The sequence below is a fragment of the Schistocerca piceifrons genome, chromosome 4 (genome assembly GCF_021461385.2).
Source record: "Schistocerca piceifrons isolate TAMUIC-IGC-003096 chromosome 4, iqSchPice1.1, whole genome shotgun sequence".
Lineage (NCBI taxonomy): Eukaryota > Metazoa > Arthropoda > Insecta > Orthoptera > Acrididae > Schistocerca > Schistocerca piceifrons.
The window spans coordinates 494,995,362-495,008,014 of record NC_060141.1 but is presented as its reverse complement, the minus strand read 5'-3'; positions in this window follow the sequence as shown (position 1 = coordinate 495,008,014).

Sequence of the window (12,653 nt, the reverse complement as noted above, 5' to 3'; positions counted from 1 at the left end):
TGTGTTCTGTGTAGAATGGAGCTTGTGAGCTGTAGAATTCTTCGCTAGTTTCAAAATTCTGAACATTCACCTTACTTTACTCTCCGAATGTTTGCTGTGAATTTTGTAAACTGATATTTGTAAAAATACAAACGTTTCTAGCTTTTTTTGGGGGGTGGGGGGTGGGGGGAGGGGCGCCTGCCATGTCTCCAATGACCTTTGCCCTCCCTCCCCTTTGATGTGTGCCTGTGACTGTACAGCAATAACGTGTGCAGCTAATTAATTTAGGCTGTAAGCAAGGGTGTTTACCCTTCCTTGAATGGCTCTGGACGCTTGCTTGGACGAGGCGGGTCCTGTGTCGTCCTGCCAGAATAGCGCAGCACGCCGCCCGCCCAGTGTCAGCCAGGCAGCGCACACTGAAGCCGCGGGTCGATGCCGACTATTCACCCCCCCCCCTTTCCCCCTCTCACCCGCCCATTTCCACCCCCAACCCCCGTGGCGGCTGATTGCGGACGGAAGACCATGCCTACGCTCGTGTCACAGCCAGAGAAAGCGTCCCCCCCCCCCCCCCCCCCCCCCGCACAACCCGCCTCTTCCTCACCCGCCCAGTCTACTCCACCCGCACGTTGCTCGACCTGTTCTCCCAATACCTGCGGACTGATTCTAACTCAATAACACAGAAATAAAAACAATGTTGTTCACGTCTCAGTGTTGCTTGGTTGGTTGGTGTGGTCTTCAGTCCTGAGACTAGTTTGTTGCTGCTCTCCATGCTACTCTATCCTGTGCAAGCTTCTTCATCTCCCAGTACCTACTGCAGCCTACATTCTTCTGAATCTGCTTAGCGTATTCATCTCTTGGTCTCCCTCTACGATTTTTACCCTCCACGCTGCCCTCCAGTACCAAATTGGCATCCCTTGATGCCTCAGAACATGTCCTACCAACCGATCTCTTCTTCTAGTCAAGTTGTGCCACAAACTCCTCTTCTCCCCAATTCTATTTAATACCTCCTCATTAGTTATGTGATCTACCCATCTAATCTTCAGCATTCTTCTGTAGCACCACATTTCGAAAGCTTCTATTCTCTTCTTATCTAAACTGTTTATCGTCCATGTTTCACTTCCATACATGGCTACACTCCACACAAATACTTTCAGAAACGACTTCCTGACACTTAAATCAAAACTCAATGTTAACAAATTTTTCTTCTTCAGAAACGCTTTCCTGGCCATTGCCAGTCTACATTTTATATCCTCTCTACTTCGACAATCATCAGTTATTTTGATCCCCAAATAGCAAAACTCCTTTACTGCTTTAAGTGTCTCATTTCCTAATCTAATTCCCTCAGCATCACCCGACTTAATTCGACTACATTCCATTATCCTTGTTTTCCTTTTGTTGATGTTCATCTTATACCCTCCTTTCAAGACAACGTTCCATTCCGTTCAACTGCTCTTCCAAGTCTTATGCTGTCTCTGACAAAATTACAATGTCACCGCAAACCTCAAAGTTTTTATTTCTTCTCCATGGATTTTAATACCTACTCCGAACTTTTCTTTTGTTTACCGTTTTTGCTTAGGCCATTGAAAACAAACAAGTACTCTATAACTGTACTAGCTGACAAACCCGGCACTGCCAGGGTATCTATTTTGCCAATTTTCTGTTAGAACAAGAAATAAACTGTGGTTGTAGTGCAATAACGAAAAAATATCGTTTCCATGTATACGTGAAAACATCTTTCAAATTTTGTAACAGTCGCAGACAGAAATATGCATTATGTACACATGTGTAACTACAGCTGCTTCGCGTATCTACAACGCCACTTTGTAAACGACTTGATGAAGCGCTTCTTCATAGCTGCATAGACGGTTATTGTTTCCGCTTACATCCGTCCGCGCTTCGCAGTTGAAAGCTGTCAAAAGCGCTGCTCGGTGTCGGGGATTCCCTTAAGCTGACTTGATGTAGGAGTGTCTTAGTAGTAAAGAACAAGTGTATTAAAACTCCATATTTCCATGTATCTCAGTGTTTCTGACGTCATTTATCCTGATCTATGTTTTCATACAATGATATTCTTTTGTACGTACATTCAGCTGCATATATGGATACGGCATGCCAAATGTGTCGCGAATAAGAGTTAATATGAAGGAAATACCATAGGCTATTGTTGCTTTGTCCCAATTTTCGCCTGTTTTTTTATGTGTGGCAAGAGAACAAATAGTGGTAGAGTGCAATTTCAAATACATTTTTCTAGTATTGTCAAAGACTTGTACCATCAATTAGGTAAACTATTAAACAGGAAACATCACATCTGTTGTTGTGGTTGAAAGGGTACAGTACCACCCGACATTGAAAATAGGTACAACATACTTCATTATTCTTGTCAGAACAACATATTTTTTGTAATAATAACTCAATTTCACTTAATACACCGAAGCCGGATACCAGTGTAGGAAACAATGACAATTTATTTATTTAATTGATCACATGTGCACTCCCACAAAATCCCTACATCCAATTTGGTGAGATCTGCGAAATGAATGAATGTATGGTCGTCTTCTAACCACAGATAGTGAATGCGCAATATATGATCATCTTTGAGACAGTACTTTGGTCACCTTTGGTGGAACCAAAGAGATGAAATTTGCCTGAGCTTTGAGCGCCTGAAATGTGGCTGACCAATATGGTAGCTTGGTGCTCCCCCACCTTGGCGGAGGTGCGAGATCGACCATGTTTCAGCACTCTGCCGCTGGATCTAGTGTTGGTAAGACCTGTCTTAGGTGTACTCCGTAAAAACAAAAGAGTGGAGACGTGGTACGCATGTGAAATATTTAAGAGTAGTTTGAAATAATAATTTCTCTACTTCAGGAACTTTTGTGGGGAGAATTAAATGTCAGGCAGGTAATATTAAGGGGATCGTAGTAATCTTCGGAAGTGACCAACGGTCACAATGAAACCACGTGTAGCAATAAGTTGAAATACTTCCGTGTGCTTAAGTTAAGCTGAATTACTGGCGTGTGTACCATATGTTGGAAATATTTAAGAAATGGCGTTTGCAGAACTTGAAATTAGAGACGAGTACTTTCAAGTGGTGAGTACTGTGTGAGTCTCAATCTGTGTGCGAGACAAAGGATAAAGAGAAGTATTCATCCATGGTATCAGTTGAGGACTCGCGTGTGTGATGAATATGTTCTTAATATTACTTTGCGTGTTATGTTTCCGTGTGACGCTTGATTTAAACTATAATACTCTGAGAGTGAAGCAAGGTGAGTCAGCCGTCTATCCAGCAACGCCACTTGGCTTGCACTGCACAGGAAGACGTGCATATAGCCTCCAGAGTCCATAGTAGGAAAGAAAAGTTACGAAGTGGGGCAGTGTCGTGCGAAACTGGGATGAATACTAATTGAAGTGGGAAAGCTGAAAGTGATGTGATTATAACGTTGTGACTATTCTTTGTATTGTATGTTGCCAGTGTGATGTATTTCATGAAATTTAAGTATGTGTGGTTGGCATGGGAGAGTAACAAGATAGTTTCAGAGGCAGTGGGTTATGCATGTTCCTTTTTTGTACCACTCGGTCTGGAGGAAATTTTCGTGATGATGGGTGAGAGAGTTGAAGTGTGAGATATAGCAAATGATCCACCATCCTATCCAGAAAGTGAACTGTAGCGTTAAATAATTACGAGACCATAAGATAGAAAATCACCAATGTAAAGCCATGCCTACTGGGCGGAATTTCTCATGTGTTATTGTTGTAGGTTATAGAATTTGCGTGTTTAGGTTATAGAATTTATCGGAATAAATAAGATAGTGAAAAGAAAAAGATTGGTGGCCTTTTCCTTCGAATAGTATGTTGCCATGATGCCCAGAATTTGTAATGTGTGCGCCATTCATATTCAGTGCGATGGCCACGTGTTGATCAAAGCCGTTGAATAAGAACGAAAATGTGGTATTGCCAGTGCTTAGAGACCAATCAGAGTTGTGTAAATTTTTAATAGTCAGATGTGCGTTATTCGTTTCCGTTGGTTAATATTCAAACAGGAGAATGATTTGTAACTTAATTGTGAATACTAGAGCTCACGTTACTTGATAAATAAAAAATGAATCCACTCGCTTGGCAGACCACTCATCTTGCAGGCCTGACTGCTTGATGCCACAGTATGAGCAAGGCATGTGGGTGCCCCTCATGGTACCAAAAGAAAAGGTGTAGCAGTGTTACCTGCACTCAGGTCTGCTTCTACCAACTCAGTGATTTCTTCATGAAAAAATGGTAATATAATGTTGGGACAAAGTAAACTGAATGAAAATCTTTAAAATAGACATTCAGGAGCATAAGGAACAAAAAAAAAAAAAACCACCAAATTTGGAAGCTAAGAACAGGAAATATCGAAATTTATTCATAAAGTGGTACGTAAATATACAAGTGTTATATACGTCATCAGTTAGCTAATTAACTTTAAAGGTAGATGTTACGCTATGGTAACTATTTTCAAAAACAATAAATCATATTTTAAGGATACTGTACAGCATTGATATGAGCCTTATTAAACAAATTAATGAAGGCTTGGTACTTGAAAACAGACACATTTTTTAGTTACGGTGAACTGATAATTTTTACCAAATCCTACCAATGATAAAATAGTTTATCTTTTTGTTATGGCCATTGGCAGTAAGTCTTTGTCTTTCCCATACACTTCATTCTAGAATCCTCACCACTCGCCTTAGTCTCAGTTCTGGAATATTGTTTGTCGTATAAAACTGTAGCATATTGCCAACTGCTAAATTATTTATCAACATCTTGTGGTCCTGGGCATCATCTTGCACATCAGAGAAACTTTTATGATTACCATCAGATTCTAGCACCACTTCATCTTCCATTTGTGGTTACTCTGGCCCAGACTAAAGTAACACCACAATTGTTTACAAAAACATGCACTATTTTACAGAAGTGTTAAATATATTATCTAAATTGAATTTCACACAAATAACTAGTACTCACCTTCTTACCTGTCAGAATGCAAAATTACGCTCTACTTATTTTTAGCTCCACTGATGAGAACGCCCCCGCCCCTTATTGCGTTGTAATATTTGTTAAAATTTTTAGATCAATGTTGACTCTAGTGCTAGCAGTACGATATTATTTCAAGGACCTCACAAGATTCTAGACCTATCTTTAGGCACTGTAAATGATACTGCCTTGCCTACTCCATTTTAATGATGTAATTTTAATGGGAAAAATCTTTACAAATTTTTCCGTCCAGTGGGCCAAAGCTAACCGCGTAGGGCCAAAGCAACCGCAGCCTTCGGTAATCAAAATCATAGGTAATGAGGCAGTTTTCCACGAATGTAATTCCTTATGACGTCATATCTCCTCACTTATGATAAGTGGTTTATTCTTACACCCATAGAGACTGTTGCCTGGCAGTAAGGGATATGTGTACCAAGTTTGGTTGACATCATTCCAGTGGTTTAGAAGGAAATGTGGATCGTAACACACACACACACACACACACACACACACACACACACACACACACACACACACACACACACACAATTTTTTATAATACTTGTGTCTGTGGGTTTTGTTTTATCCATTTAAGCGAAACACACAAAATAAACACTTTAAAATGTTGTACGCACAGAGATAATCTTCGACCAACGTGACACACAACTTTACGCTAATGCTCAACCAGTACCAACATGGGGAAAGTCATAGAGATCAACGGCATCATCACCCCAGCCCGAATACTTTTCATCTTGACATCGTGCACGCAGTATTACAATTGCGATCATCCCGCAAAGTATGTTGTGAAGAAGACGAATGCACCCTTTGCAATAATGCGCACAAACTTGAAACCGACTACGAGCAAAATGTCAATAATTATGTTTCTGAAGAGTGTGGATCGCAGATTTTGTGTATTCGTCTCTCTAGATTAATTTAGCAGCCACAGTGCTCAAAATAACTGAGGGATTTTTCTTGCGGCTCTTTTCTGAGACGTTGTGAAAACAACAACGAAAGAGAAAGCAGAGGACGCTGTAATATCAGACTACCTCTCGAGAGTGCCATTCATGGGATGGTGTCGAGATTGCTACTGGAACCCTGGCAAATTGCAGCAGCTCCCTAGCGCTGGAATTTGCCAAAAATATGATTAGAAACTCGCTATTTCTGTGCTCTGGGAAAGACTTCAGATTGTTACTGCATCCAATGACCATAGTAGGGTGTGAAAAGATCTGTTTGGTCTATCACTTCTTTTGTAGCTCTGAAAGCACGTATTAAGATGAAAATAAGACGTTATATGCGAAACTCTCAAATCAATGGTGGACCCTGACTAAACATAATCCCACCACCAGTATATACATACTTACCCACGTACAAAACTTATTTTTTCCTTTATGTAGCTATTTCTTGGCAGTCATTATTACCTCTGTTGTATTCATAAACGTTTCATGAAACGAGAGACTGCATGTAAGCGCATGTCTGAGATGTATTTGAGATAGTGCTGATAGTATGTACAACGCACATTGATTTAGAGCAATCTCACGTAAAATGGTCTTCAAGTTAACGGTTCCGTGGTACATTTATGGCGCTCTCTCTGCCTGCTTGGCATATAACTGCGAAGAGAAGACAGAATATTATTTAACTTACTATCTTAAGGACCGACTGGCAGTAATATTAACGAGGAAATAGCTAACAGTTTCTTGTTCATCGATGAGAGAGGAATTGAAATTAACATCAATACGACCTTCGCGAGCAAACTGTGTTGCTTACAGAATGTGGCAGCTGTGGGTTTACTTACTGGCCGTAGGAGTTACCACACACTGTATTTGCCCCATCATATTGTTAATAATCACGAAGCTCGATATTTGTCGTCAGATATAATATTCATAGAACATTGTCATTCACTGTATGCTGGACTTGTATAGGGTGGCAAGAAAATGGAAGATTGTGTTGAGAAATAACTGTTCATAAAAAAATTCGATATGTTGCGATGTTTCCGAGTTAATTAGCACTGAAATTAGCCAATCATGACGTTGCATGTGCAAATTAAAGCGTCGCGTCAGATACAATTGGTGTCAGTTGTTCTCCTAGCGTAGATGATAGCCCACGAGATTGCTCAGCCTTGGCGATGGGTTCCATCCCTACTACCGTCCCCTGTCCAATTTTTGTATTACTGTTTTGGTCTGTTTTAGAAAACCAAACGAAGAACACGTTTGGCGACACCGTCTCTGACAGTCTGCTTAATTTGTGATTGTTTAACTTTAATGCTAATCAACACAGAAGCGGCGCAACGTATCGAATTTTTTTCTTAACAATTATTTCTCAGCACAATCTAGCCTGAAGATCCCTTACAAGCTTTTCAGACGGTTTGTGACCATTCTTTATGTTACAGATTGGTTTAAACTTCTCATATTCCTTAAATCTTAAGCCAGGTATTCGTGCAACTGTAATACATCCTGACTTGTATAATCAGAGGCGCAACAGTTCACAAAACAGACTAGGATCTTGTCTCCAGAAGTATCTCTTTAGTCGTCGCTATGGATGGCAAAAACCGACCAGTTAAAATCGATACCATTATTTTAGTTCTGAATAACCGTTATTTTTTGGTATTTTTTCGGTCTCGGTTATAACAGTTTTTTTTTTTTACTAATATCAATGTAAAAACCGTCATACCAGTTTTCGTAGCAGCAGTACTAAAATTTTTTTTTTAAATTAAAGTATTTTGTTTACGAGTGAGTAATGTCTATTCCCGAAATTTCTATTTCTTTGAAATACTGGGTTATTATAGAGTATTTTCAGTAACAACGCCGGTAGTTAGAAACCTGCTGTAAACATGTTACGTAAAGATCGGTACAGCAGTGCTTTGACAATATTGTATCGGTTGACGCGTGGGGTCGGTTATTACACGGTACGCTGTTGTCTTCAGGCATCAAATGTTCAAATTTGTGTGAAATCTTATGGGACTTAACTGCTAAGGTCATTAGCTCCTAAGCTTACACACTACTTAGCCTAAATTATCCTAAGGACAAACTCACACACCCATGCCCGAGGGAGGACTCGGACCTCCGCCGCGACCAGCCGCACAGTCCATGACTGCAGCGCCGCAGACCGCTCGGCTAATCCCGCACGGCCTTCAGACGTCGGTTATACTGCAGAATGGCACCAGCCCTACTTTTGAAATATTTTGTGATGTGCTGTAGCAATAAAATACCATGTTCCATTTGCTTTAATGGATTAAAGTCATCAACTCTCTCTCTCTCGCCATCGCTGCCGCTCAACTTTGGATCGATAGAGATCTACTACTCCTTCGCTTTGATTAGAACTTTTCAATCATTCTTCGAAATCTACATTTATGTCAGGAAATAATAGCAACAAAGAATGCGAAAATCGGTTATTTCAGAAACCGGTTATTTTGAACGGTTTTCACATGTTTAAACAGGGGTCGAAAACAACCGGTCTAACCAAAAACCCATTGTTTCAGCTATAAGCGCCGTCCCTAGTTGTCGCTAAGCTGCTGTTCACCGGTAACTGTAATTTCTCTTGCTCAGTTTGTTTCTCCACCTGTGGCTGTTTAAGGAAGGTTGGCTACAAAGATAAACTGAAAATGCGTTTTTTCTAATGTTTATTTAAAATCAAACACTTTGCTGCAGTAATGGATTTGAATACAATAACGAGTCTTAAGAGTTGGACCTTTTCAAGTAACTATGACGAATAGTGTTTGTCATATATATACTGATTTTCGTAAGTGAAGTTACTGGCAAGATGAACTAACTACAAGGCACGAACATTGTGGCAGATGATTGAACACAAGCAACATATCACTTTTTCCTACCACATAACTGCTGTGGTTACAGTGCCGATGTCTTGTATTTTGTGTTATTATTAGATTCAACGTCCTCACGAAAGCAAGTCTTGGCTACCCTACAGAGTACACTTTTTAGGTTACAGATTACGACATGCTTCATTCAGGTGCCCACGTACCCCAATGAATAAGCAGCTTCTCACGTTAAAATTAGCAAAGTTAGTGGTTTTTTTTTTGCCATAAATAAAGGCCCAGTACGGGGGACGGTCAAACACTGTCCATCACGCACTCAATACACACTAATAATACTATCGTTCTGTGTCTGATTGCCACGTGGTTTGTTAACCTGATTAACAGGAGACAACGGCGCTAGTGCTACAAACAGAATCGCAAAAAGTGCATCATGATCGACAGCGGTGAGCGTGTCGAATGTCACGAGTGTCGCCAACAGATCATACGTTTTACTCCAACGCAATGATGCACAGTAATTGGGAATGGTTCAAAATATAGCAGCAAAACGGTCGACGCATTCAGCTGTTCGAAGTACATATGCATTTAAGTAGAATGCACTAGTGGCTCATATGTTCCTGTGAATTATACTGCGTGCAATACTGGTGGGATTTCTGACAAGCACAGACGTGACGTCGATGAAGAGGTGATTGGTAACAGTAGAGTATCAAACGTTTGTACTCGTATTTTAACGCGCACCGATAGAATGTACGTTGGAAACGTCTGAAGTCTGTGACTTTGTAACAATGTTTACCGAGTGCCACAACTGCTACATCCAAAAACAGAACAAAGTGAGGTCGTTGCATCGAGTCCGATGTCGTATTTCGCTATTGCCAAATTCAGTGTACATCTGTTTGTCCACATGGCGAAGATTTCAGCAGAGTGGCGCGAAAACGGTTAGATTCATTTCAACTAAGAACTTTTTATACGTAATTCTCAGTTGTCAAAAGTCAAAGTAGAGTAGGTCAAGAGCGTGACGGAATCCATCTGAGAGAATGTTGAGGTTTATTAACGTTAGATCACTTTTGTGTTTCACTGCAAAACTAAATTTTTTATTGTACAAGCCATTCTACTGTATGTTGTGGAGATAGCATCGCTTTGTTGGGCTTCCCATTCGGTTTACAGACTGCACGATAAAAGAATGACAACATCAGCGTCTAATATCTATGTTTTACAGTTACCTTTTCCAGGTGTATTTCTGTACGAAACAGTAGTATATTTCGAAATATGCTATTGGAAGACAGATAATCTAAGTCTGTAAGTTGGCAAACAATTGGCTGAGAACGTCCTCATTGTATTTGTTCATTTTCCTCATACAGCATTCCTGCTACTTAGAAAATATCGCGAGGCTTCGGGTATCTCATTTGAAAATCCACGTCATTTAAGAAATAACGTCAATAAAGAAACATTACCGAGGACTTGGTGTATGAAGAATATTACATGTGAACCTCATTTGTAGACATAAAAAACTTTTAACACTTACAGTGATCTACTTTATGAGCACATAGCTTGTTGGTCTACCATTTGAATTCAGCACAGCAGAGATAGTTCGTGGCATGAATTGGAAGAGTGCCTGGAAGATTTGTAGAGGTATGTGGTACCAGATTTCTAGTAGTTTACGAGCCGGTAGTTTGTGATGGCGGAACTGGCGTCCTATAACGTCCCAGACGTGTTCCATAGGGTTTACATCAGACAATTTTAGTGGTCAAGATATCAACCTGAGTTCGTTATCATGCTCATCAAACCATTGTAACACGATTCTGACCTTGTGACACGGTCAGTTATCCTGGTGGGAGGTGGCGCCGCCGTCGACGTAGAAGTTAAGCATGAAGGGATTCAGGTGGTCCGCAATAATATTACGTAATCACCAGCTGTGGTGGTGCCTTCGACTACTATCACAGATCCCATGGAAGCCCAAGTGAATGTTTCCCACAGCGTCGAACTGGCGCCCATTGCCTGCGTCTGTGACACTGTACATGTTTCTGGCAGCCATTTTCCTGTAAAACGGTGTATCCGGACACGATCATAGACATGCTTTAAGAGGAAACGTTATTTTTCAGAGCCGTCGACCTGTTTCCATCGATATACAATCTCAGTGACTTTACGCCCACTGCAGTCGTAATGGTGATGTCGATGGTTCATCATGGGGAAATGTAGGAGTTGTGTGCTGCGGAACCCCGTGTTCATGCGCTGAACGGTGTGCGCTGAAACGCTTGTGTCCGCACCAGCAAAGTACTCTGTCGTCAGAATTGCCACACATCGCCACCTATCCTGCTCTACATAGCGGGACAACCTCCACTCTCCACGTCAACACCTTGTTACCTACTCTTGCACTGACGATCCCTCAACCACTTTCTATAGACGCTCACGATGGTAGCACACGAACAGCTGACTAGCTTCACCATTTCCGAGATGCTCCTTCCTAGGCGCCGGATGTAGCAGTCTTCCCTTTGCCAAAATCTTTTACGTCAGTAGCTTTTCGAATCTGCGGCCCGTATCACAGCAAGAATGATGCCCCATTCGTCTTTGCTCTGTTTACGTGAGAGGGACGTTCTGAACGAAAGATTCATTTTTTTTTTTTTTTTTGAAAGAGAAGATGGTACACCAGGTGTCACAAACAAACGCCATACGTACGAATTAATGGTTTCACGGCCATATGTACTGATAAAATTCTTTCGAACTTCCAGCAGCATCAAGTGGTTCAAAATGCACGAGCTTCCGGCCGAGAAAGCAGAAATACAAACGATGTAGGCCTCAGGACGCCAGGAGTATATAAAATACCGTGTGGGTGTGGATAGTTATCTCGAACAGACTGTCCGTGCTATTAAACAGCGCTGTGTAGGACACGAGAGATGTTTTCGCCATCGGTACTCTGAGAAATAAACGGTAGCAGAGCATTCTCTAGAAAATGCACTTAGTATTACATTCGACGAGACATCTGTTATTACACAAACTACTAAACTCTGGGTTAGTGTAATAAAAAATCGATCGAGATAAAAAATTTGTGAGATGGCAGCCTGCACCTAAGCACGACATAGGACCCTGCCATCGGAAGATTGAAGCGGGCGCGCAACGAAAACATTATCTTATATGGCGCTGGACAGAGCACTAGTGACGTCATAGAAGGCCGCGCGGCTATGTAAGGATGGTAACAACAACCAAAAGACAGTCACCACTCGACAATGGCCGAGGCATACTCGGCCGAAAGCTCGTGGACTCTGAACCACTTGACGTTGCTGGAAGCTCAACAGAATTTCATCAAGCGCCATATGATTCCACACCCGCTGCTGGTTCAATGACAGAAGGGGCGTCAGCGGAGGAGCAACACCACATGCGCATAGCATCGAAGAAGAGAGAGGAGCAGCAGACCGATGTTCCCGAGGGTAATCGAGTACAAATCACGTTGCAGACGGACTTGTACTGACAACATGGTCGCCAATGGAAGTGCGTGCTCTTATCCGGTATGAATGAGCACGTGGGACTGGTGCGTCCGTCATCAATGAACGCCTAAAACCGCGTGTGGCGAAGAGGTAGCTGCTGTTGCATGTTCCAAGGAGGAAGGCAGAATGTGGAGACGAAGGTCGAAGTCGGCGTCCCTCGACACTCACGACTGAAAACAATATGCTGAGGTGGAGCATGTCGTGCGACACTACCTTGCATCGCAGGACACTGAATTTATCAGAGTGGTTTCTTCAAACTGATTGAACACTACGACAAATATCGCAATGTCGGTGGCAACTGTCAAAAAATAGTGCAATGGTGCATACTTCATGACGCCATGCTGCATTTGTTTTTGTCAATAAAGTTTCCGTGTGGAAACCAATGACGAAACTTATTTTCGAAATGTCACTCGTACACTCCTCAAAGC